This window comes from Lactuca sativa, chromosome 3, assembly GCF_002870075.4.
Source record: "Lactuca sativa cultivar Salinas chromosome 3, Lsat_Salinas_v11, whole genome shotgun sequence".
NCBI classification, from domain to species: Eukaryota; Viridiplantae; Streptophyta; class Magnoliopsida; order Asterales; family Asteraceae; genus Lactuca; species Lactuca sativa.
In genome coordinates, this window is record NC_056625.2 from 180,548,211 (window position 1) to 180,575,457 (window position 27,247).

Below are 27,247 nucleotides of genomic sequence, written 5' to 3' on the forward strand. Positions count from 1 at the left end.
CTTTTGCTTGCCCCCAAGCAAAACTGAATTTTAGCACATTAGAATCACATAGGACAACTCCAATCGAACCCAGCCATTACGCCAAAACTGCAACGCGTGCATTTTTGTCTAAAATTTCGCTAAAAACCACCCAATATTCCAAATTCTTACAATCCTCATAAACATTCACCCACTTATCCTGAACAATGCTCATTTTATGCATCCCTACGAATCCATCCGCAGAAAACCTCCTATCCTCAATGTATTTTTGGTTTAGCAACCCAAGCATACATAATCTAGAAAATTACAACTTTTCAATACCACTATGGAGCTATTCTTGGAATTCTTCACTCCATTGATAATTTGATCTTTATTTCTTTGAATTCACCACCTTCTTTGATTTGATTTTTGGTATCTTCAACTTTTGAAATTTTGGAATTTTGATCTTTTGATCTTCACTTTGATTGCTCCAAAATTCTTACAACTTTTCTTGTAATTCTCTATCTTTTTTATATGTACCTCACTTTTTTCACTCAAAACCTACATGCTTAAGCAGGGGCGCTCAACTTCAACCTTTATTGGCTAAAATAATAATTTTCCTGGATACATTTCTAGTACACGATGCTAAACATATTGCATCCTTCAAGCTAAGCAAGGTCGTGTTTTTGTCCCATGATTTCAATGGAATAAGGAAGCCACAAATGTATGTGTTTAAACCTTTTCAGAACTTATATCCATATTGATCTTTATTAGATCTTAAGAATCTATCAGCGAATGTATTTCCTCATAATCATTCTCATGAATTAGAGCGAAAACTTTGCCACCTAGATTTCATGGTGAATATGTTCCTATCCATGTGACTCTATCATTTCTAACCTACAATCATAAGACAAGGTTTAGGACAAAAACCAAATTCAAATTTATCTTTTCTTCATTGACTGAACTTTGTTATTCTAAATTTCTTTCCCTCTGGTAGCATAAGGGCCTATCAATGCTTCCATGTTGTTAACGTCTCACCCATATTGATCAATGTACTTTCATTGACCAACGCGCTTTTGCTTTTACAGTTAAATGAAAAGCATAGAACTTATATGCATTGCTAACGCAACTAGAAGTTCATGGAAATAATAATGTGTCAACCAAACACAATAGGTTATCAACCTCAGATCGCGTGCTAGTGATAACTAAAAGGTTTATTGTCGATTGACTCTTGAAACTCCCAAGATAAATGTGACTCCCACTGACTTCTTGACGCATGAGTTTTATCTCAAAGAACATTACTTTGACGAGCTAAAACTAATATTCAAAAGTTCATGTGGATTCCCGACAACAAAACACTTCATAGAATAGGTCTTAGTTTATCTTTTTGTTCCTTGATTAACGAAAAACATCACAACTTCAATTCTATATGTGCTAAAATACGAAAACATTTTACTCCACATATTTCGAGGTGTTATTTTTCAACCTTTTTAGTTTGAAATAGGTTTCAAGATATGATTTGTAGTTACTAGAGTATGACTCTAAAACTTGATTGGAACAAAGTATTACTCATCTCTTGATCTAACTAATTCTAACAATATATGATTCCTATTCTTAGTCATAAAATTACACTAAGATGTTCATTGAGGATCAATTTTGATATAAATCCACAATCACTAAGATGATCATAAAACATGATACTAAAATACTCTCTTTTTCTTTCAGATTGGAGAAACTTTTATCTTTCTGCCTAATAGATTCTTCCAATTTCTTCTGTTACACTTTGAATCTTTCCAAAGGATTAGAATTATGCTTAATCTTATAAACACAACCATACTGATTAAAGTATCAGTATTTTCTGTCTTCTCTATTGTGGTGGGGAATAATCATCTATGATTATAACTCTCCCGCTACGCCGGTACGCCAGAGCATCGGAGTGACATATGATAAATATGTAGTTGAGGTTGAATTTCAAAATCTCTATTTTTTTCGAAATTTCAATGGAACCTACTTATATATATATATATATATATATATATATATATATATATATATATATATATATATATATATATATATATATATATATATATATATATATATATATATAAACTACCCTTTCTAAAAATGAACAAAGTGAGTGATGAGGATTCCTAAGATTTAATGAGCATTTTCTATAGAATTTTGAGGATTTATTTTGGTATTTTAAGGGATTTCGGAGGCTAAGCAAAGTGAGGGATGAGGATTCCTAAGATTTAATGAGTATTTTCTATAGAATTTTGAGGATTTATTTTGGAATATTATGGGATTTTGGAAGCTCCAGCTCATCAACATGCAATTGTATTGCTTTATGATTTTAACTAGGGGAATACCCGCACGTTACATAGAATACAACAATATATTTGAAATTTTTACAAATATGTTTTTTAAATATATCACTGAAGTTGTTGTTAGCTCTTATATAATAAATCTTATAATATGTTGGTATAAACAATAGTTGTTTTGAATGATATGATAATGTAGACATCTTTTAAAATTCTATAATCTCAGTTGTCTCAATGGTTTGTACCTACAGGTTACTCATTTATAAAATTGAATATAATATATAATTTAATAATATTTATAGTACTTTTCATTAATTAATATTAAAAAGTTTATTTGCTTAAGAATTTAATTTCTATCATTGTAATTATTTAAAACATCAAACATTGTTATTGTTTTCTAAAGGTACCAATTTAATTTATATATATAATGTTACTTTGAACTATTATTGTTGTAAGTTATTTAAAATAACGTATTTAGAAACTGTTAATTATTTTAATTTGATTTCATAAATTTAACTTTTTTTTTAAATTTTATTTGATGAATATTTTTAATTTCATTGATTGTAGTTATTTAAAGCATCAAACATTGTTTTTGTATTTAAGGATAACATTATAATTTTTTATATAATATTACTGTTTATCTATTCTTATTGTAAGTTATTTTTAAGCAAGTTATTTGAAAATTCCTAATGACTATAAAAATAGTTTCATGGTTTTTTTGTTAATATAGGGTTAAATTTTAGGTTTAACACTATAATTTATAAGTTTACACTATTTATTAATAGTCTCTTGATTTTTGTCAAATATAACTGAAATTTTGATTTAAGTTAACCATTTAACATTATATTGAAATTAATCATTTATCTATTTTGCATAAAATCATAAATTATACAAAAGTTGTGAGTTTAAAATGACAATTACTCATATACGGCAACATATATAAATTAATAAGTTAATTATAATATGTTCAAAAGTTAAAGTCATAATTTTATAAATAGATGTAAAATATAGTATTTTAATCTTGTAGTTTAGTTAATTTTGTTATTAGAATTTAATTTTTGCATTAATTTAACATTATTAACCAATTTATAATAATTATTATAAAGAAATTGAAAAGTCATGGAGGTTTCAAATGCATGTGGTGCAAGTTAAAATGCTTATTTTATAAGTATACTAGGCGAATGCTCGCGCGTTGTGCATAAACATCTATATAGCTGAAATATTTATAAAGATATGTTTTTTTAAAATATAACAATAATGCTGTTGTTAATTTTGATATAATAATTCGTATATTAAGTTGATATAATATATTGATTATTTTGAATTATATGATAATATATACATTTATTAAAACTGCATAATCTCAATCTTTTAAATGATCTCTACCCATATGTTACTCATGAATAAAATTAAATATAATATATGGTTTAATGTTATTTATAGTTGTTGTTATTGTTAATTAATTTTTTAAAATTTGTTTGCTTAACGCTTTAATTTCTATCATTAATTATTTAAAACATCAAACATTTTTTTTTGATTTTAGAGTTAACAATATAATCATTTATATAGAGTTATTTTTAACGATTTTTATTGTAAGTTATGTTACGCTATTTATTTGAAAACTTTTAACGATTATAAAAATATCTTTAGGAAATATTTTAGATAAATTCATATTACAATTTAGTTTTTGCATTTAGCACTATAATCTATCACTTTTACCTATTCCCAAAATATTCGTTGGGTTTTTCAAGTGGAATTGAAATTTATATTTAAGTTGACACTGTATTTATATTTAAATTAACAATTTAAGTAATTTGTCCAAACTGTTCAAAAGTTGTAGCTTTAAACTGATAATGGTTTACATATAACAACATATTAAATCTAATAAATTAAGTTTAATATGTTAAAAGTTAAAGATATAAATTTATAAGTAGAAGTAAAAAATTTATTTTAATATTGAATTTTAGTTTATTTATGATTACACTTTAAGTGTGATACTTATTTAACCTTATTAACCAACTTATAATCATTATTAGAAAGAGATTACAATTTATTACTTTTAACTATTTACAAAATATTATTTAGATTCTTTAAGTTGAACTAAAATTTATATTTAAGTTGATCTGATAAGGTTATATTTAAATTAACAATTTAAGTATTTTATACAAATTGTTTAAAAGTTGTAGCTTTAAAATGATAATGGTTTACATATAACAACATATTAGACCTAATAAATTAAGTATAATATGTGAAAAGTTAAAAACATAACTTTATAAGTAGAATAAAATATATTCTTTTAATATTGAAATTTAGTTTATATATGATTACACTTTAGCTTTTATATTTATTTAACCTTATTAACAAACTTATAATCATCATTAGAAAGAAATTGAAAAGTCATGGAAGTTTCAAATGAATGTGGTGAAAGGAAAAATGAATGGGAGTTTTAAATGAATGTGGTGAAAGGAAAAATGTTTCGTTTATAAGTATATAATGATGATACTAGGTAAATATCCATTGGTTGTGCAAAATAGTATAATATAATTAATATATGTTATTAAATATAGTTATGTCAGTATCATTGACATGGAAATAATATTTTTTTTATATTGTAATTACTTTAAATATAGAATAAGATAGATACATATTTAAACTAACTTATCTCAAGAGTGTTTATTCTTGGATAGTATAAAATATCATTACTTTTGATTTATTATATTATTTACTACTACGACAATTAATCAATTTGTATAGCTATCTTTTAGAATTGTATTATCTTAATGATATATATCGATACATGCTTTTGTTCTCTAACAATGATAGTTTGATCTATCATTTTTTCCTCATAAAATACATCAATAAATATTTTCTTCCGTTCACTTATATAAATAAAAATTTAAAATCTAGATATTAAATCAGCTAACTTTGAAAAAATATATATAAAATTCTATGTTAACATAGAGACAAATGTGTCTAATTAAATCATTTTACCTAGAGAATATAACACCACTGAATATACTTCATGTTATATAGGCATGATCGTCATGCGTGTAAGTCGGATTTCAGGTTATCGGTATGATGTTTGTCACTTAACCGAATCATATTACTTCTATTAATCTGCTTTTTGGTCATTCAGTCCAGTTTGAACAAATTTGGTTTCGTTACTCGAATAACACACTAAACCCAAATTGTTGCATTTGTTTTCTCTTACTCGCGTAATCTCATCAAATTGTTTAATATCATATTGGTTATTATATTTTGACAGACATTAACTTGGCCAAGCTTTGTACTCGTGTACATCGAGTCATGTGAATATATCATATGTCATGTATTAATATAGAGATATACTATATAGAGTTACTTATTTGAGTAAAAATATTAAACCACCAAGTCATTTGTTTTAATGAATTAATTAAATATAATACTATAAATCTTTTAATTAAAAGTAATTATATAAAAAATCATCACATTTTAAACGTATAATTTATTTATTTAGGTGAAAAAAATTAAGCATGTCGGCTTAATAAAAAATCTCTACGAACGAGAAATCTTGTCATTCTATTCAATCGGAAGAATTAATAATTAGAATCCTAATTATTATCTGAAAGTAAAAAAAAATCATGTAGGTAGAGAGGTATATAGTTGAGATGTATTATCACTCTAGATTTTGGTTTCACTCGAGATGTGAGAAACAACCACTCGAGATGTGAGAAACAACCATTGAAAAAAAAACAAATAGAATACAAAAACTTCATCAAAAGTGAGAAAAAGATTAATAATAAGATGAAACGACCCGAAAATTTCATTTTTAATATAACCAAAAATCATAAAACTGAGTATATCATAATAAAACCATGCGTTGCATTTCTCAAAAACCACACTAAAATACTGTAACAAGAAAACTGTGTCACAACTTTATCAAACATAACTAAGAAGACTGAGTCAACTCCCAGGATAAAAACTGAAGCTGTGGTGTGTGCAATGCCATCATCCCGAGCTCTTCCCTTTACTTGCGGAAGTACCTGAAACCAAAACTGAAACTGTAAGCACGAAGCTTAGTGAGCTCCCCCAAACTACCACATACCATACAATACATATAAAGCACATATTGGGTCTTGCCCACTGCATCAGACCGAAGTCTGAAACTAGCTGCATCGGACCGAAGTCCGGAACTGACTGGGACCTTGTCCCCTGCATCGGACCAGAGTCCGGAACTAACTGCATCGGACCAAAGTCCGGAACTGACTGCATCGGACCGAAGTCCGGAACTGACTGCATCGGACCGAAGTCCTGAACTGGCTGATCATGGCATAACATAAAACATAACAACTATTATAATCACATATACTACATACTACATCGGAACAGAGTCCGGAACACATAACACAAACATGCTTGAATCACAAAGACGTCAAGCACTCTAACTACTGCATCAGACCAAAGTCCGGGACTACTGCTAAATAAACGGGCCGGCATTGTGGCCGTAGACCCGTTCCTACTGAAGGGAAACTCACCTCGTGAACTGGCTGCTGTGTGAATGGCTCTGAAAGCTAACTGTTGCTGCTCCGGTATCTCCCCGGCTACAAGTCCATAAACACACTCAATCAAATACTAAACAGTGCACTGGGGTAAAATGACTCTTTTACCCTTGGTCAAAGTCAACTCTCGGTCAAAGTCAACCCACAGTTGACCTGACTCGCCGAGTTGGGCCGCCAACTAGCCGAGTCTCTAGTCTCACTTCTCAACCCTACTCGTGGCTACTCGTCAAGTATGACATCGACTCGACGAGTATCCTCTCGATCCAAGAACTCAGACAATCTTCATCCGACTCGCCGAGTCATATGAACAACTCGACGAGTTGTTCTTGAGTTCAAGAAGATTGCCTTGGACTCGCCGAGTTGTATGAACAACTCGCCGAGTCCCTCCATTACTGAGTCTGACCTCGAAATCGCTGAGTCCACTCCACTACTCACTGGTTCCACTCGGCATCGCTCAAAAAGGAAGAAATCGGGGACTCACGACTCGACTCGCCGAGTCGTTCTTCCGACTCGCCGAGTCGTTCTTCCGACTCGCCGAGTCACAACCATGCAACTATTCTAAACTCGATTCTGCTTGAATCCATTACATACAAATTATAGATCTGAGTCCAATAAGCTGATTTACCACGTAAAGTTTCCAACTTTACGTGTACAAACACATGAAAAAGGGGATAAAGGCTAAAAAGGCACTTAAAAGGGTAGATCTAGGGTTATTATGCAAAATAGCTCCATAAAGGCAATAGATCTGGGCTCTACAACTCCTAAATGAACAGATCTAAGGATATCTCGACATAATAGGGCTTCCATATCATCATAAGGCTTGAGAAAAGCATCAACTAGATCTAGAAGAGTTCTAATGGGGTTTTAAAGCATAAAAGGGAAGGAAATCCGAAGAATACCTCAAAGAACTCTGGTTTGCTGTAACAGCCCGGAATCTCAGGTATTGTCAAATTAAGTTTTTGGGGTGAGTTAAGAGGGGACTCAGCAAGTTGGAGCCTAGACTCGCCGAGTAGGATCGCAGACTTGGTCGCGGGTTCGCGACTGGACTCGACGAGTCCGATATGGACTCTGCGAGAGTACGCTGTTTAGCGAAAACCCTAACCGTTCAGGTTTGGGTCGTATATAATGCACTTATAGGCCGTCATTGTCCGTCTTTAGTCGACTGAGAAGAACCCTAAACGGCTGTGGGCATCTAGAGCAAGATTGAAGGATATTAGGGCTTTGAAGAAATTGTTGTGCAAGGAGGAGAAGGGTTTTGGCTAAAGGAACAGCAAGGGATTCGAGTTCTGCGGTTTGGAGACACAGAGAGGGCATATTTCAGGTAATATTTCGGATTCCTTTCTGTTATGTTGATGTGTACATGGATTTAGGGTTTATGGAACCCATTTGGTGATTAGATGAATTAGTACCTTGTTACCCAACGACTATAATCCTGTATTAGGACCTTTAGAGGTCCAGAAGGTCCCCTGCTTGTGTATTTCGGGACGAAACTTATCTCAGGAAGCAGTTTGATCGACTGCATGGCGTGGACTCGCCGAGTCCGATGAACAGACTCGGCGAGTAGCTTGGAGATTTACTGGAACTCGTCGAGCTGTTCTTCAGACTCGGCGAGTGGAGTCGGGGTGGCCCCGCGATTCTTCCAGGAGTAACTCGTCGGGTCAAGGAGGATACTCGACGAGTAGATAGGGACTCTCGGAGAGTTGGAGAACGTCTAGACTCGCCGAGTCGCCATGGCACTCGCCGAGTCCGGTCGAGTTGACCGTTGACCGTTGACCGTTGACCAGAGTTGACCTAAGTCTGACTTCTTAGGGATAGTCACACTTAGAAGATATAAGTGTTAATGAGAGATATGTGATGTTATAGGAAGGTTGTAGCTCGTCGGATTGTGCACGAGTGATTTCAGGATTTGCTAGCTTTCAGCATTTACGAGGTGAGTCTTCTCACTACACTGTACCCGGAAGGGTTTGACTTTGTGACCGGAAGGTCAGATATGATATGTGATATGTATGCTATGTGTGGTAAGTTATTTGTTATATGTGTGCTATATATGTTATGTGGGCCGGAAGGCAATATGTTATGGGCCGGAAGGCGATTATGTTGTGGGCCGGAAGGCGTTGTATTGAGGACCGAAAGGTCAGGGCCTGGAAAGGCGTATGTGCGTAAGTGTATATTGGGGGACTCACTAATCATTTATGCTTACAGCGGTTATGTATGTGTTTCAGGTACTAGCGAGGACCGTGGGAAGGCGCCGGCGTGATCGATACACACTGAAGATTGTTTTTATGATCTTGGGATTTAGACTATTTGTATTTGACATAATACTTAAAATTATTTATGCCTTGTTTTGAATGGAAATACCTTATTTTTAAAATGAAAAATTTGTTTGAAACTTGGTGTTGTTACAATTAGTATCAGAGCCTTGGTTTGAGAGATTCGGGTGCACCTTCGGGAGTAACTGAACTCAAACCGAGGATTTGAGGAAAACTTTTTAAATAAATGCATAAACTTTTGTAAATGGTTTTGTGGTAAGCAAGAAAGAAGCAGTGTGTACGATCAGTCTGCGCCCGAACGGTAAAGATCCCCAAAATACCTTACAATGTTATATGATATAAATTGTTATGCATGCTAGAAGACTAGGTATTCATGATAGGACTAGAGTGGCCTGATTTGTGATGCCTTAGTCTAGGGAAGTTTGCCGATATGAGATGCTTTGCTAGTATGCGGGTAGATAGTGCATATCAGAAGTAGAGTACTCACTATCCGGGGTTTGGGGAGGAAGACTTGGGATGAATGCTGATGCGGTGTGGTCGGTAGTATTGGGACCGTACTACCGAAGACACCGGGTCAGTGAGAGACCCAAGTACGAATCCCTGGATATCGGAGACTGAGTAGGGTTGCGTTATCGAGTGCAATTACACTCGATGGAGTCTCTGATAGTTTTATGTTGTATTTCAGAGACATCATGGTTAGACCACGCCACGGAGCGAGTACGAGCGGTGTGAGTGACGAGGAGATTCGTCAGATGATTCACGAGGAGGTAGCGGCGGCGATCCGGGCTGAGATCTCGGAGATGTTTGGGTCTATTAAGACCACCCTGATGGAGACATTCGATGAGCGGTACGCCGCATTGACTGAGGCTACAACCGCTGCAGCTACCGCAGCTGTGGCCGCTGCTAGGCCACAGGGGGGTGACTCGTTGCTGTTCCGAGAGTTCAGCAACACGAAGCCACCGGAGTTTGATGGGACGCAGGATCCGATTGCTGCGATGAGGTGGATCGCAGACATAGAGGGGTGCTTCTACACTTGTTCATGCCCGGAGCACCTGAGGGTACGGTTCGCTTTGAACCAGCTCCGTCTGGGAGCGAAGGACTGGTGGAAGTTCGTGACGGCGAACTTCACTTTGGCAGAGACTACAGCGGTGACATGGGAGGGGTTTACTGCCATGTTCAGGGATGAGTATGTTCCCCCGGTGGAGCGGGAACGATTGGTTCAGGAGTTCTTAACCCTCAAGCAGGGTACAGATTCGGTGGCGGCGAAGTTTCATGAGAGGGCGATGTTTTGCCCCGAGCTGGTGTCCACAGAGCAGGCTCGGATGAGCCGGTACTTGGGTGTCTTGAGGAGGGATATCCGGGAGTTTGTGTCGAACTCCACCTATCATACTTTTACGGAGCTTCAGGCGAATGCCAGGAAGCGTGAGATCGAGTTGGAGACTCAGGCCAGGGAGGAGGCCGAATCTCAGCAGGCAGACCGGCGGCCGGCTCAGTCTCAGCCGGCAGCCAAGCGGATCAAGTCCGCCGATTCGAGGACGGGAGGTCCGAAGAGCCGTACTTGCGGAAAGTGCGGCAAGGGTCACGATGGGGCGTGTCGAGCCGGTGCTTGCTACAATTGCGGCAAGGAGGGGCACATTGCTAGGGAGTGCCCCAAGGGGTTTATGGTTTGCTTTCATTGCAACCAGACTGGCCATCGGAAGGCCGAGTGTCCGCAGCTTCGTCAGGGATCTGCACCTATTGCTAGGACTACTGAGGCTCGACCGGTGAAGGTCGAGGCCCCGAGGGCTCGTGGGAGAGCCTTTCAGCTGACTGCGGAGGAGGTCCGCGCTGCGCCCGATGTCGTGGCAGGTATGTTGTAATTCATGTATTTATTTTAATGTCGAGATGTTATGCTTATGTTATTATATGCGTAGGTACTTTCCTTGTGAACTCTGTGCCTGCCTTAGTGTTATTTGACTCGGGTGCGAGTAGGTCCTTGTGTCCTTAGCCTTTAGTCAGCATATCAGCGCTAGTCGTGAGTCGTTGGGTCGACCTTTGAGAGTTTCTATAGCTGACGAGAAAGTGATTTGTGCCACGGAGGTTCTTCGGGGATGCGTGCTAGAGATTTTCGGGGTCGAATTCCCGATTGACCTGATTCCTATTACGATGGGTGATGTCTGTGTCATCGTAGGCATGGACTGGTTGAGCCGATTCGGCGCTGTCATCGACTGTGAGCGTCAGTTGGTGACCATACGAGACCATAGTAGGGGAGTTCTTTCGGTGTACGGCGAGGGTACCCGTTCGGGATCAGCTTTTTGTTCGGCCGCTAGGGCGAGACAGTGTCTACAGCAGGGCTGTAAGGGTTTTGTGGCGTATGTGTTGGATACGCGGGTGGTTTCCGAGAGACCGAAGTCAGTTGGGGAGGTCCCTGTGGTGCGTGAGTTTCTAGATGTTTTCCCCAAGGAGCTGCCGGGAGTACCTCCTGTGAGGCAAGTAGAGTTTGGTATCGATCTGGTTCCGGGGGCCGCGCCTATTGCTAAAGTGCCTTATCGTCTTGCACCTCCAGAGATGCAAGAGTTGTCCTCGCAACTCCAGGAGTTGCTGGGGAAGGGATTCATTCGGCCGAGCAGCTCGTCGTGGGGAGCACCTATTCTGTTCGTCAAGAAGAAGGATGGTTCACACCGGATGTGCATTGATTACCGGGAGTTGAACAAGTTGACGGTCAAGAACCGTTACCCGTTACCAAGGATCGATGATTTATTCGATCAGTTGCAGGGAGCGTCTTGGTTTTCCAAGATCGATCTGAGGTCAGGGTACCATCAGGTGAGAGTGCGGAATGAGGATGTCCAGAAGACAGCGTTTAGGACGCGATATGGACATTATGAGTTTGTGGTGATGCCTTTCGGGCTCACCAATGCCCCGGCTGTGTTCATGGATCTCATGAACAGGGTATGCAGACCGATGTTGGATCGATCAGTGATTGTATTTATCGACGACATTCTGGTGTATTCTAGATCTAGAGAGCAGCATGAGGAGCATTTGAGGGAGGTCCTCGAGGTATTGAGGTCGGAGAGGCTTTATGCAAAGTTCTCCAAATGTGACTTCTGGTTGCGGGAGGTCCAATTTCTAGGACATGTTGTTAATCAGAAAGGGATATCGGTTGATCCGGCCAAGGTTGAGGCGGTGATGAGTTGGGAGGTGCCGAAGTCACCTTCTGAGATCAGGAGCTTCCTTGGGTTGGCAGGGTATTATCGGAGATTCATTAAGGATTTCTCCAAGATCGCAGTGTCGCTCACCAGATTGACCCGGAAGGGTGTTGCATTCTCTTGGGGGCCCGAGCAGCAGACCTCCTTTGAGACACTCCGCCAGAGGTTGTGCGAAGCCCCGGTATTAGCTCTCCCGGAAGGGATGGAAGATTTCGTAGTATATTGCGACGCATCGATTTCGGGACTGGGTGCAGTGTTGATGCAGAGGGGTCATGTGATAGCGTATGCGTCGAGGCAGCTGAAGCCTCATGAGGCGAGATATCCCACGCATGATTTAGAGTTGGGGCAAGTAGTATTCGCTCTCAAGATTTGGCGTCACTACCTGTATGGGGTTCGATGTACGATATATACGGATCATAAGAGCTTGAAGTATTTGATGGATCAGCCCAACCTAAATATGCGTCAGAGGAGGTGGTTGGATGTGATCAAGGATTATGATTGTAAGATCCTGTACCACTCAGGTAAGGCTAATGTGGTAGCCGACGCGTTGAGCCGCAAGGCGGAGAGTACTCCATTGCGAGATGTATGCTTGAGACTGACTGTGATGGCTCCAGTATTGGATGCTATTCGTGGGGCACAGGCCGAGGCTGTGCGACCAGAAATGCAGAAGAAAGAGTGGGTTGTGGGGTTAATTTCAGAGTTCGTTAAGGATGGGCGAGGGCTTATGACGTTTCAGGGTCGAATTTGGGTACCATTTGTGGGCGGTACGCGTATTACTTTGATGGAAGAGGCTCATAGATCGAAATTCTCGATCCATCCCGGTGCTACAAAGATGTATTTGGATTTGAGGAAGGAGTATTGGTGGCCCTGTATGAAGAGGGACGTCGCATGGTTCGTTGAGAGGTGCCTGACCTGCCGTAGGGTTAAGGCCGAGCACCAGAGACCGCATGGCAAGTTACAGCCATTGGAGATCCCCGAGTGGAAGTGGGAACAAATTACTATGGATTTCATCACCAAATTGCCGAGGACTGCCAGGGGAGTTGATGCAATATGGGTGATTGTGGATAGGTTGACGAAGAGTGCACACTTCCTTGCCATCAGCGAGAGTTCTTCAGCGGAGAAGTTGGCGGAGATATATGTGAGAGAAGTGGTATCTCGGCATGGAGTACCGATCTCGATTGTTTCAGACCGTGATGTGCGCTTCACTTCCAGATTCTGGAAGAAGTTCCATGAGGAGCTGGGTACTAAATTGCATTTCAGTACCGCATACCATCCCCAGACAGACGGTCAGAGCGAGCGGACGATTCAGACGCTGGAGGACATGCTCCGGGCGTGTGTGTTAGACTTCGGGGGTAGTTGGGATGCGTATTTACCATTGGCAGAGTTTTCCTACAACAACAACCATCATTCGAGCATTGGTATGCCACCTTTTGAGCTGTTGTATGGTAGGAGATGTCAGACCCCATTTGCTGGGGAGAGGTGGGACAGAGAGTGATGGGCAGCACGGAGATCGTGCTTCAGACGACAGAGCAGATTCAGCAAGTTAGGCAGAGGTTGTTGACCGCCCAGAGCCGACAGAAGAGTTATGCAGACAGGCGCCGGCGTGATCGATACACACTGAAGATTGTTTTTATGATCTTGGGATTTAGACTATTTGTATTTGACATAATACTTAAAATTATTTATGCCTTGTTTTGAATGGAAATACCTTATTTTTAAAATGAAAATTTTGTTTGAAACTTGGCGTTGTTACAATTGGTATCGGCGACTTCGTTCTCCTGAAGGTCTCTCCTTGGAAAGGAGTGATTCGATTCAGGAAGAGGGGCAAGTTGGGGCCACGGTATATTGGGCCATTTCGTGTGATCGCAAGGGTAGGCCGGGTAGCCTATCGGTTGGAGTTGCCAACGGAGTTGGGACAGATCCACGAAACTTTTCATGTGTCGCAATTGAGGAAGTGCATAGCCGATGAGTCGGCAGTGGTTCCATTGGAGGATATTCAGGTGGATGCGAGCCTGAATTATGCCGAGAGACCAGTGGCCATCAGGGATCGGAAGATCAAGGTTCTGAGGAACAAGGAAGTACCTCTGGTGTTGGTTCAGTGGCAACACCGTAAGGGTTCGGATATGACTTGGGAGCCGGAACGTGAGATGCGGGAACAGCATCCGGAACTATTTTCAGAGTGAGACTTCGAGGGCGAAGTCTAATCCAAGTGGGGGAGAGTTGTAACAGCCCGGAATCTCAGGTATTGTCAAATTATGTTTTTGGGGTGAGTTAAGAGGGGACTCAGCAAGTTGGAGCCAAGACTCGCCGAGTAGGATCGCAGACTTGGTCGCGGGTTCGCGACTGGACTCGACGAGTCCGATATGGACTCTGCGAGAGTACGCTGTTTAGCGAAAACCCTAACCGTTCAGGTTTGGGTCGTATATAATGCACTTATAGGCCGTCATTGTCCGTCTTTAGTCGACTGAGAAGAACCCTAAACGGCTGTGGGCATCTAGAGCAAGATTGAAGGATATTAGGGCTTTGAAGAAATTGTTGTGCAAGGAGGAGAAGGGTTTTGGCTAAAGGAACAGCAAGGGATTCGAGTTCTGCGGTTTGGAGACACAGAGAGGGCATATTTCAGGTAATATTTCGGATTCCTTTCTGTTATGTTGATGTGTACATGGATTTAGGGTTTATGGAACCCATTTGGTGATTAGATGAATTAGTACCTTGTTACCCAACGACTATAATCCTGTATTAGGACCTTTAGAGGTCCAGAAGGTCCCATGCTTGTGTATTTCGGGACGAAACTTATCTCAGGAAGCAGTTTGATTGACTGCATGGCGTGGACTCGCCGAGTCCGATGAACAGACTCGGCGAGTAGCTTGGAGATTTACTGGAACTCGTCGAGCTGTTCTTCAGACTCGGCGAGTGGAGTTGGGGTGGCCCCGCGATTCTTCCAGGAGTAACTCGTCGGGTCAAGGAGGATACTCGACGAGTAGATAGGGACTCTCGGAGAGTTGGAGAACGTCTAGACTCGCCGAGTCGCCATCGCACTCGCCGAGTCCGGTCGAGTTGACCGTTGACCGTTGACCGTTGACCAGAGTTGACCTAAGTCTGACTTCTTAGGGATAGTCACACTTAGAAGATATAAGTGTTAATGAGAGATATGTGATGTTATAGGAAGGTTGTAGCTCGTCGGATTGTGCACGAGTGATTTCAGGATTTGCTAGCTTTCAGCATTTACGAGGTGAGTCTTCTCACTACACTGTACCCGGAAGGGTTTGACTTTGTGACCAGAAGGTCAGATATGATATGTGATATGTATGCTATGTGTGGTAAGTTATTTGTTATATGTGTGCTATATATGTTATGTGGGCCGGAAGGCAATATGTTATGGGCCGGAAGGCGATTATGTTGTGGGCCGGAAGGCGTTGTATTGAGGACCGGAAGGTCAGGGCCTGGAAAGGCGTATGTGCGTAAGTGTATATTGGGGGACTCACTAATCATTTATTCTTACAGTGGTTATGTATGTGTTTCAGGTACTAGCGAGGACCGTGGGAAGGCGCCGGCGTGATCGATACACACTGAAGATTGTTTTTATGATCTTGGGATTTAGACTATTTGTATTTGACATAATACTTAAAATTATTTATGCCTTGTTTTGAATGGAAATACCTTATTTTTAAAATGAAAAATTTGTTTGAAACTTGGCGTTGTTACATTTGCCCTTGAATCTTTGCTCTACAACTCATCTCCTTGTTTCTTTCTTCTTTTCCTTCTTCAAGCCTTCAAAATTTAACACAAGAGCACTTAGATCACTCAAAAATGGATTAGGGTTTTCTCACAGCTCTCTGAGGGTGAAGGAGGCGAGATTGGGGGGCTATAAGGTGGCTTAAATAGTGAGCAACCCGGGGATTTAGGGTTTCTTTCAGACAGACAGACTCGCCGAGTCCAGAATATGGACTCGCCGAGTCGCCGGCTAACACGTGCTCGAAATCCCGTCCCTACTCGGCGAGTCAGGCTATGAACTCGCCGAGTCCCTCTTGCAACTTCAAAAATAAATATCATGGAATCATCATACCGGATACGGGTCGTTACAAATAAGAATAAAAAAACTATATGTATTAAATCAATAAGAAAACTTGTAACAATAGAATCCAAAAATTTTAGCGGCAATACATCAATTAATATTCTTTGTAAGGAAATGAAATTATGCATACACATAGATAAAGATATTATGAGTAAACCTTTAGAGTGCAATGACTATGAAATATTGTTAAGTATATATAAGTTAAAAATGAACATGATTTAAGTACTCAACACACGAGGTTTTCTCCTACGCATTTGTAGCCTCGAGGGCCCAATCTTGGGCATTACAAGACCACATCTTACATGACAGTGGTTTATGTGGTATGGACTCGGATTACCTATGTGCTATGACTCATCTTCGCGATACGATTCCGGGATTTGACTGTAGCGGTTTCACTAATAAGGACACCCCCCTAAATCCCAAAAAGCCTTGGCATGTGCCCTTTTTAGCAAAATAGTCCAAGATATGGAAGTCGACTTCGACATGACAGTCAGACAGAAAGCAGTCTTTCAGTGTCTGCAGGCAGCTCATGCTCAGGATTTTCTGCTAACTATCCCTATTGATGGTCTTGGCCAGCATATGTCTCCTGTGGAGTACCGTACTATCCTTCGTTACCGCCTCATGATTCCTATATTCCCAATTGACGAGATGTGCCTAGTTTGTCACAAGGCATGTTTGGATACCTTTGGGGAACACGCGCTTCATTGTAGAGAGCTCGCTAGTTTTAGGTATAAACATGATGTGGTTCAGGATGCTCTCTTTGATGCGTGTCGGCGTGCTAGTATTTCTGTGAAGAAAGAAGCGCCAATGAACTTTTTGACGGACCCGTAAGATGGAAGGTCCACACTTAGACTGACTGACATTTTGGTCTTTGGATGGATAGGAGAGAAGCATGCGTGCATGGATCTTACTGGTGCCTCTCCTCTCGTTGTTTTGGGGAGCGGGGGTTTCACAGTTGGGTATGCCGCTGCATGCAAAATGGTAAAACACGATAATGCATGTATGTAAAATCAACATGTGTTTATACCTTTTGCATTCGATACATTTAGTTTTCTCGCACCAGACGCGGTAGAGCTCCTCAATAGAGTCCAACGGGTCATACATTCTAATTTCATATCTCCTAGATCCACAAATGTTGTTTTCAAAAGAATTGGTTTTGTCATTCAGAAAGGGCTAACGGCGCAGCTTGTTGCTCGTTTGCCTTCAGTCGATATGTATTGAACTATATAACTATTTATAACTGTCCATATATATATAAATTGCAAAATTTTTAAATGATCGTTATTAATTATATGGAAAATAAAAGGTTTTGGAGGTTTCAATATATATATATATATATATATATATATATATATATATATATATATATATATATATATATATATATATATATATATATATATATATATCTTTACTATCTTATAAAACAAATCTAACTATTTCTAAAAATAGATTGATTTTAATAATAATATTTTTTTAAGACGTCCAAATGATTAAGGTGATAGTACAAGTAACCATTAATAAAATAATATTAAATTTTAACCACGTTTTGAATTCAAATATTTCTCATCAAATCTCCTTATATTTCTTAGCAATTTGATATGGTTCCCTCAAGTCCCGAATTCATTCAAATTTTGAACCCTTTTAGATATCCTTAAATTTAGCATGTTGATTCAAATATCTCTCCCATCGCATATACCTCTTTGTTCTCTCCCCTGCTATAAAGCCCACCGTCAAGGAACAGAAAATGACTTCATCTCCCATCTTCCACTATCCCAAACCACCGGTTCTATAACACCGATTTCTAACATCTTTCCTTCCAAAAACGACTTCACCACAGGAAACCTAAATTACTTTTGGAAGCTCACCCTCTTCTCATTCTCTATCTTTTTTCTCTCGACTGGCATTTAGAGTTTTGATTTGTCATATGTGACGCCGTCCACCGCGGCCATGAAATTTTTTGATCGTTTTTACACCGTCGCTTCCAGTCAAACCCAACCATTCCCAAATGTCGGCCTGATCGATACACACTTTTGTCGTTTTCATGGTTATGCCTTCAACCACCCAGCACCATGGTTTCCAACATATTCAGGTATATTTCTATACTATACATTTATGTACAATCTTTATTGCAATTTTGAAATATTTTAAATAGATACTTAGTTTTTGACCGACTTCGATTTTCTAAACATCGAGGTTCAATTTTGTGGAAAGATCTATGTTTGATCTTTTTCATTTTCATGTTTATTGTATCATTTTCCGAATTGAGGATGTTATTACAAAGCTCAAAATCTAGAAGAAAAAATGAACAATGGGTGACTGGTGAGAGTACAATCCTTCATTTGACCCTAATTACATGTCTATATTTTTCTTTTTAATCTAGATGACTCTAGGTGGAGTCCATGCTTTTCACGAATAATTTCATTTTTGAACTACCTTTTAGTTTAGTTGTTTTTGGTTCATAAGTCTTCAACCATTTTCGAATTTGTTGTTGTTTTTATTTTATTTTTAGCTCTAATTTGTTTCTTTTAGTGTGATCCAGGTTCAATTTCTTTTGCAACATGTATTGGCTAGATAGAAGCAAACACAAGAGTGTCCAATACATTAAAGAGAGAAGCAAACTCCCATTTTTCTATTGTTTTCTTTGCTTAATCTAAAGCTCTTTCCAACATCTTTAATTTTCATATTTTATGATTATATATATGTTTGAGATTTTACTTTTGATTGAATTGATTAGTGTGAAGACTAACAGTTATAAAAAAAAATAGATCTAAACTTTCTGAAGAAGATCAATGTTTTGAGGGGTTCATTTTTTTTCTTACCGTGTTAATTTTGGAGGTTTCTTTTCAGGTCCAAAAATCTGGAACGTAACATCCCATGGATAATGAACAAAACACGATTTTAACCCGTAAGTTTATTCCTATCGGTTTATTTCTGATTTGTCATATACTTTTTCTCTGATATTCCAGGTTTAGATTTCCATTTTTTTCTATCATTTTTGTTTTTTGATTCTTGAAGTGAAGAAGAACAATCAAGATTTGTAAATATGTTGCTTGATTTTCTAGCTTTCAAATCTTCATCATGTTTGTAGATGCTTTGGATTTTGGGTTCTGGTTCATTTTGAAATGAAGACCAAGCATTGAACTTGTAAGCATGTTCTTTTCAATTCAATTTATGATTATCATCACTTTTACCCTTTAGTATCTCAGCTTTTAATTCCTTTTTTTTTGCCTTACCATCAATTTTTATTTTTTAAATTTCGATTTGAAGAAGAAAAATCTGATTTGTAATGTTTTGTTTGATTTCCCAGGTTAGAAATCTGGAAATATTCATCGAAGAATTTTGAGATGAAAAAATCTAGGAAGCAATAAGGGTTACTTGAACACAAATGTTATCTCTCATTTTTTGTGCATGTTGGACAATCGGATAAAGTTGCATAGTCATGTAACTTTATAAGTGGACATTTGGCATGGTTACCTTTCTATAAGTTTGCATAGTCATTTTTCATGCAGACACATTTTTCAATAATTTAAATGCCATTAACTAATGTAGTACTCTTTGACTTGCATTTAGCATATGTATCAACTGTTTCACTAGCTTTTTAGATAAATCTCGCTGCTAATTGGGGAATTGTGCAGGAAGTATGTTGTATTTGTCACTTGTATTTCTATCAGCTGCTTTTGTTTTTTGATGCCACTAACAAGTCTTTGATGATCTTTGGTTTTTGGGGTTATGAAGTTTGATGTGTGTGTGTGTGGTGTCTGTATTAAGTATACAAGTGTGGTTGTGTCTCTTGTGTGTGTATTTGTCGATGCACATATGTGTGTGTGTGTGTTTAAAGATAAGATGGGTGAAATGCATGAAGGACGAAGTCGAAAGAATGTATAAGCCAAGAAGAAAGTGGGAAACTTGCACCTATATTGTTGAAGGGAGCATGGACGGACCCATGATTTCGTAGTCGGTGTTGCCGGTGACATATTTTTCCTTTTACGTAGTGGCACAAATGTAAAAAAAATGAAAAATTCAAAAAATTTTACACTGTATCCGAAAAAATAAGGGGTTGTCGGTGCCACTATGGGCACCATAGTGGAACCATCCCTAGAAGGGAGTTAGCGCTCTCTGCAGATCATGATTTAGTTTGTAGGATATTCAACTATTTTCATCATAATACTGGTACAGTTAGCAATATATGATGTTAAACTGTTAGTGTTGTGAGATCAAGACTAGAGTGTATATTGAAAAAATTAAATTGTGAATTCTTGATTATAGGATCAAGATTGTCTAATTGAGGTTTTTAAATATGAATTTTGTATCAAAAGCTTCCGGTCATTGTGAGTTGAAGTTGCAAACTACGGACCAAAAATATTTTCATATTATTAATTGTAAAAGTATGGTTAGTGAATGTATAGTTATTACATAAATATATGACATTTGATAAGTCTATAACTTAAAGATTGTCAAAAATATATTAAAAGTGTTACTTTCCATAGCATGAATATTAACATGTTGGTATCTAAAGAATGATGTATGAATTAATTTTTTTATTGTATAATTGCATCTCTAATCCACTTTAATTATGTCAAATATGGTGTAATTAATTTCAACACATTGTGATTATAGTACTATGTATGAGATTAGTTATAAAAAAATTCGTTATAAAAAAATAAATATTATAATTGTTTCAAAGTCAAAGATGCAATGTTTTCTTTGTCAACTAACTGTATACTTTTAAATTATAATATATAGTCCAATTGTATTTATTTCCATTAGTTTACTATTTGTTAAAGTAATACCAAGTTTATATTATTATTATTATTATTATTATTATTATTATTATTATTATTATTACATTTCTTTTCACCACCTAATAAAATTAACACCAACACGTAACTAATAAATATTAATCTTAATTATAAATCATATTTGACTATTTATTGTATATTCATTTTAGATATGATATTCTTACGAATGGCCAAATAATTAAAAAAAAATAGACGATTTCTCGAAAGAAAATTATTCACCGTCCGCAAAAGAAATTATAACTAACTAATATTTTTTTTGAAATAAAACAGACAATTTAGTTGTCGAAATGAAACTGAGAATGAACATATATATATAACATTTAACATTGATATTATGATGTTAAACTAATGAAAAAACTAAGCTAAATATATGAGAGTTTAAGACTTTCATTTGATTTGATGACATTCATATTAAAAATAAGGGAGATAATCATTGCCAAAAGCAAAGTGTTTACTAAAATAAATATATTTGACGTCTGCGGAAAGAAAGCTACTCATCTATTGAAACTAATCGACGACAGTGCAAAAAAACTAGCCGTCCAGGAACTATTTCTCGAAAGGAACTCTTTGGCGCCGCCGCATTGCGCGGGTATCATACTAGTATATATATATATATATATATATATATATATATATATATATATATATATATATATATATATATATATATATATATATATAAGGTTAGGTTCATGTAATACGGCCTAATTTTGTGAGACCATGAGACGTATTTTTTTATTTTTTTTTATTTTTTTTTAATTTTTTTTAGTTAATTCAAGTTCCGAAAATAATATTTAAAAAAAGAATTTTTTGATTTTTCCATTTATTTTGCATTTTAAAATTATTTTTAGAATATATACATTGTAATATTATATTTAAAATATTTCATGTATTTTTCAAAAAAAAATAGAATTTTTTTTTATTTTTTTTATTTAATTCAAGTTCCGAAAATAATATTTAAAAAAAAATATATTTAGATTTTTCCATTTATTTTGCATTTTAAAATTATTTTTTAGAATATGTCAGTGTAATATTCTATTTAGAATATTTCACGTATTTTTCAAAAAAAAAAAAAGGGATTTTTTTTTCTTTTAGTTAATTCAAGTTCCGAAAATAATATTTAAAAAAAGAATTTTTGGATTTTTCCATTTATTTTGCATTTTAAAATTATTTTTAGATTTGGTCTCACAGTCTCATAAAATTAGAATGGTCTCAAATGAACCTGAACTATATATATATATATACTAGTGAATTTTAGAGGGCCATGCTGAGCATGGCCCACAAAGGGTAATTTTGAAAATTTAAAAGTGACATGACATCAAAAGTATAATCCCTTATTAAGACAAATATTGAAAATACAATGCCATTATTGGATGAATGTTAAAAATTAAAATTCCTTATAATAAGAAAATGGAACTACAACTCTACAATTTATATAAATAAAAATAGCTAGGTATAATACACAAGCAAAATGAAAACACGTTCTTTTGGTCTTTATTTGATGGGTTTCATATCGACATGTTTCTTCCAAAGACATCTGGCTGGATGGAACACTACTCTTCCCCTCTTATTTTTTCTTATGCTAGCAACAATTTGGATTTAAAACCTAAATTCGAACTCTTAACGCGAAATTGCTTGATGCTTGATGTTTAATTTTTAATTTTGTGTTATTGAACCATCATTCCACCTCTCATCCGAACAACACCTAGTGAAAAATGTGAAGCCAAAAGAAGTAAATAAACACTCCTAAATTGAGAACACTGCTTCTCCCCTGCTTTGATGTTCTCTGTCTCCTCCTTACCTAGAAAAAATGTGAATATAATTGAAGAAATAAAATATCAAATAACTAAATTTAGTCTACCTTTTGATAATCAGTTTTGACCGCTAAATAAAAATGAAGATGTAAATAGGCACATCCAAACACCCCTACCATGACGACGAATATGAGACTGAACCAATGATTTTATAAACTTAAAGAGGGAGAACCCAAACCATAGAAATAAAAATATGCAAATTTGACAATCACCAATGATGTTACATAGTATTACTTACAGGACAACTAAAAGAGTTATATAAAATTATATGAAGTTATCAAATCAATCAAGCATTATCCATAGATAAAGCCACTTACCCCTGGAATTAGACTGCACAACTACCACCACTACCAATTACTCTTTGGTTATTAACGGAAACTCCTAATCAGAATGGATATTAGAACAGTATGTGAGTTAGTAAACCCTAACCAGATTTGTAGAGAACAACATAAGCAATCAGTGACTGGAGGCATAGTCTTCTAATTTTGCACCAAACAAAATCACAAAGAAGAAAATCACAACATCACAAAGTAAATAAAATAAATCGCTGATTTTGATTCCCCTTCATGACCGATCCCCGAGAGGGATATCAACTATGAAGCACCAATATTCAAGCCTTTGAATTCACAAGCATCATAAAGCATAAATAATACAATATTAAAATTAAATTAAAACCTCACCTGAAGTGTTGTATAGAGAGAGAAGTAGCAAAAATATCAAAGATAAAGAGAAGGAGACAAAGTCTATATATATGCAAAACAATATAAAAGATTACCTTGAAGCCCACATCAGGAGCTGAAGCCATAACAGAAGGTGAGTCGGCAAAGTGAAGAAGAGGCGGAAAGGGCACATTTCATCGACACTTCAAACCAAGCATTATGTGGCAAGAAGCTTTGCGGAAACACCCCACCGTCAAGAAGGAAACCCCACCGCCGGGTCGGTATTACCTGATTTAGGTTGAGTCAGCCGCAAAGAAGGAGATGTGCCGATTAAAGGGGATCTACAAGTGGCAAACACCGGGAGAAACTACACCGACAACATGGAAAAACCACCACTAAGTCTTCTGCCTCATCATGATGTCATGCTCACCGGAAGCAAGCAGGAAAGCAGCTTCATCTGCAACCAAACGACGCCGTTTCTTGTATCCCAATGTCACGTGAGCCTGATGTAGGGCTGAGAGGTGTTTAAGCACCCACACAAGAAGCTTACCTCCAGATGACGGAGTCATGAGGGTGGTCGGTAGGGAAGCTGCTCATCGATGTAAATACCTTAATCTTGCTGTATGTACCTCATTGTTGATGTTTTTGAGATGATTTCCTTCACTTTCTAAAGTTGAATTGAGCCCATAAAGGCATAAACCTTCCCCTCCAACCCCTGTATTCTATTTAATTGGCTCAAATTTCTCCCATGTTGCTCCTTATTATCCTTCAAGGACTGGCGCACCTTGGTTCAATCATTTCATCAAGCAGTTGATGTGCATCATGAAACTTTCTTTCAAATCACGGTAACAAGTGGGTGAGCATAACAGAATCATGCTCTTGGGTTATGACTGAAGGAAATCAGCTTCCCCATACTGATGTCTCGTATTCCTTGCACAATAATAACTGACTCTTTGATTTATTACATATTTGTACTTAGTAAAATCGTCAAACGCTTCTACCTTGAAGCATCAAACTCTTTTTTTTCAGTTCGGTAGTTTAAAAACATCTTAATGTAAAATGAAATAAATAGTGATACTAAGAACATGGGTTGCAAGAATTTGGAGAAGATAACCAATCACATTGTAGAATCAAAACACAAGAGGTAAGATTGTAGAATCAAACCTGCAAGTTGACGGTTATACTGAGCTTGAACCCTGAATTTAAAACCCAAGCAAACCTAAAACAAAATACCAATTGTTATAGCGGTGTATTGGGACGGTCTGTAGCGATTGAAGAGCAATTGATCTGAATTTCAATTGATTGTTTCTACTACAAATCAACATCAACAAAAATAGAACCCATTACCTGGACCATAACAGGAGGCGTCATCTGGTGGGTGAAACAGGGACGTCTGCCGGCAACGTCAGGTGTCCGGGGGGAACACGAGGAGGCGGTGGGGAAAACTACTACGGATCCTTTTGCAACGAAAGAAAGAGAAATAGAATAAAAAGTATTTAGAGTAAGGTTGTGGTTGAAAATTTGAGAAGAATGAAGAGAGAAGAGATGGGCGTTAATATGAAACCTCAATTTTCGGTTGTTGTAGAATACAGACAAAAACGTGGCGGGAAATAGAGATGTCGGCAGGGCCACTAACCGCCGATCATGAAAACTGGCAAGGCTAGAAGCAGGAAGTGGCAAGTATAAGAGCAAAACCCACTATGAAGTCTCTTGACCGACAACTGAAATCAAGGATAGGTGTTGATTAAAGGGGATCCAAGAGTGGCAAGCAGCATCGAGAGAAACGACGCCGCCAACAAGGAAAACCCACCACCAAGTCTTCTTCCTCATGGTGATGTCAGGCTGACCGGAAGCAAGCACCAAGGCGGTTTTCATCAGCAGCCAAACGACGCCGTTTCTTCAATCCCAGTGTGGTCATGCTATTTTTGTCTGAAAGGAGTTTAAGCACACAAAGAAGTAGCTTAGCTCTAGATGACGGAGGACTGAGGTTGGTTTGTGGAGAAGCTTCTATAGACGTGGACATGCTCATCTTGCAGAAAAGGGTTTCGCATATAGGTGAATGATATATATATATATATATATATATATATATATATATATATATATATATATATATATATATATATATATATATATATATATATATATATATATATATATATATATATATATATATATATATATATATATATATATATATATATATATATATATATATATATTATAGGGAAGAGTCATATGGAAAATGAATGATTAGGGCAACACATATTTGAACCAATGAAAACATGACAACACATTACTTCCACAATAACCTCCACAATACATTACTTGTGAAGAAAAAAATGGACACGTGTCATTTGATTATTGGTTCCGGTAAATGTTGCCCTAGTTATTTGTTTTCCATAGAACTCATTTATATATATATATATATATATATATATATATATATATATATATATATATATATATATATATATATATATATATATATATATATATATATATATATATATATCTTTTGGATTGCATTTGTTGGAACGACATTTGTTAGCGGTGTTAAAGTTTAGGCTTGAAGAGTCATCATCTAGCCTTACCAATTTCCACTACTCCCTTCTTCCACTGTCATGTCCGTCAATAACCATTTGCAGCTCTTCCCCTAGATTTTCCCGTCACCGCTTCTCTTTCCCATTTTCAAAACCCAAAACTTTCTCACATGTTGATCTCGAGAAAAAGACTCTCTCTCTAGTTTAGTCTTTGAACTCCTTGATTTTTTCCCGTTAACCTTTTTGTACCCAAGCTTTTCCTCCAGCTGCTCTCTATTTCTTTTAAGATGTTACCATCACCGCTTCTTCATCTTCTTCCATCTAAATTTTCTCTCTCTCGGTTTCAAAGATAACCGACTCTCATCCAAAAAAATTAAATCTAAGCCCTTGAGTATGTTATTTTTTCTTCATGAAACTCGTTGTGCGCTCATTCTCCTCACCATACATTCTACTTTTCTTTTTGTCACTCATCGTATTTTTTTTTTCGATCATTCATCATCAATCGTGATTTAGCTGGTAAGCTCCATTTCTTGAATTTCTTAAACTTGTCAAGCACCTAATTATTCGTATTTTGCATGTAATAATCTTGAATTTCGCTTTTACTAGATTAGGATTTTAACCGATTTCCACCTAGGTTTTGATATCCTTGCATATGTTTGATATATTTTTTCGAGGTTATTGGCTTGATGTTCTTTTGTGTGTTTGATAAAAACCTTTGTACCGAATTGAGTGTTTGTATATCATTCGAAATCACACGTTTTTTTTCCTTATGCCTATTAATCCAGTCACAAATTTGATGTAGAAGTGGTTAGAAAGATTCTCAAAGAAAGCTTCTATTTAAAGGTGCATTTCCTGGTTTTTGTAATAAAAGCATGTTAGTTTAAATGGTTTTGTATCCACTAAGACGTGTTTACAAAGCTTTGTTCAATGGGTCAAAATTGGCACCTCTTATTTCCAATTTTTATTGCAGCTGAAACAAGCAAAAAGGAAAAGTATGACGACTAAGGATGAAGCTATGGTTGATTCTGAAAACTTGACCACTCTTTATCAGGATAAGTGGCATTGAAACAAAATTTACA

At 36.9% G+C, this 27,247-nt stretch overlaps 2 long non-coding RNA genes across 2 annotated transcripts; both read right to left on the reverse strand.

The window, feature by feature from the left end:
• Positions 1-6,071: 6,071 nt before the first annotated feature.
• LOC128133062 (uncharacterized) lies at positions 6,072-6,860 on the reverse strand. The gene is made up of 2 exons (XR_008231255.1): positions 6,797-6,860; positions 6,072-6,304 (listed from the first exon to the last, which is right to left on the reverse strand). It is a non-coding gene; the product is annotated as an uncharacterized LOC128133062 (long non-coding RNA).
• A 15,660-nt stretch (positions 6,861-22,520) lies between these two features.
• On the reverse strand, positions 22,521-25,660 carry LOC111909419 (uncharacterized). The gene is made up of 4 exons (XR_008230951.1): positions 25,190-25,660; positions 24,973-25,082; positions 23,742-24,844; positions 22,521-22,953 (listed from the first exon to the last, which is right to left on the reverse strand). It is a non-coding gene; the product is annotated as an uncharacterized LOC111909419 (long non-coding RNA).
• Positions 25,661-27,247: the final 1,587 nt, after the last annotated feature.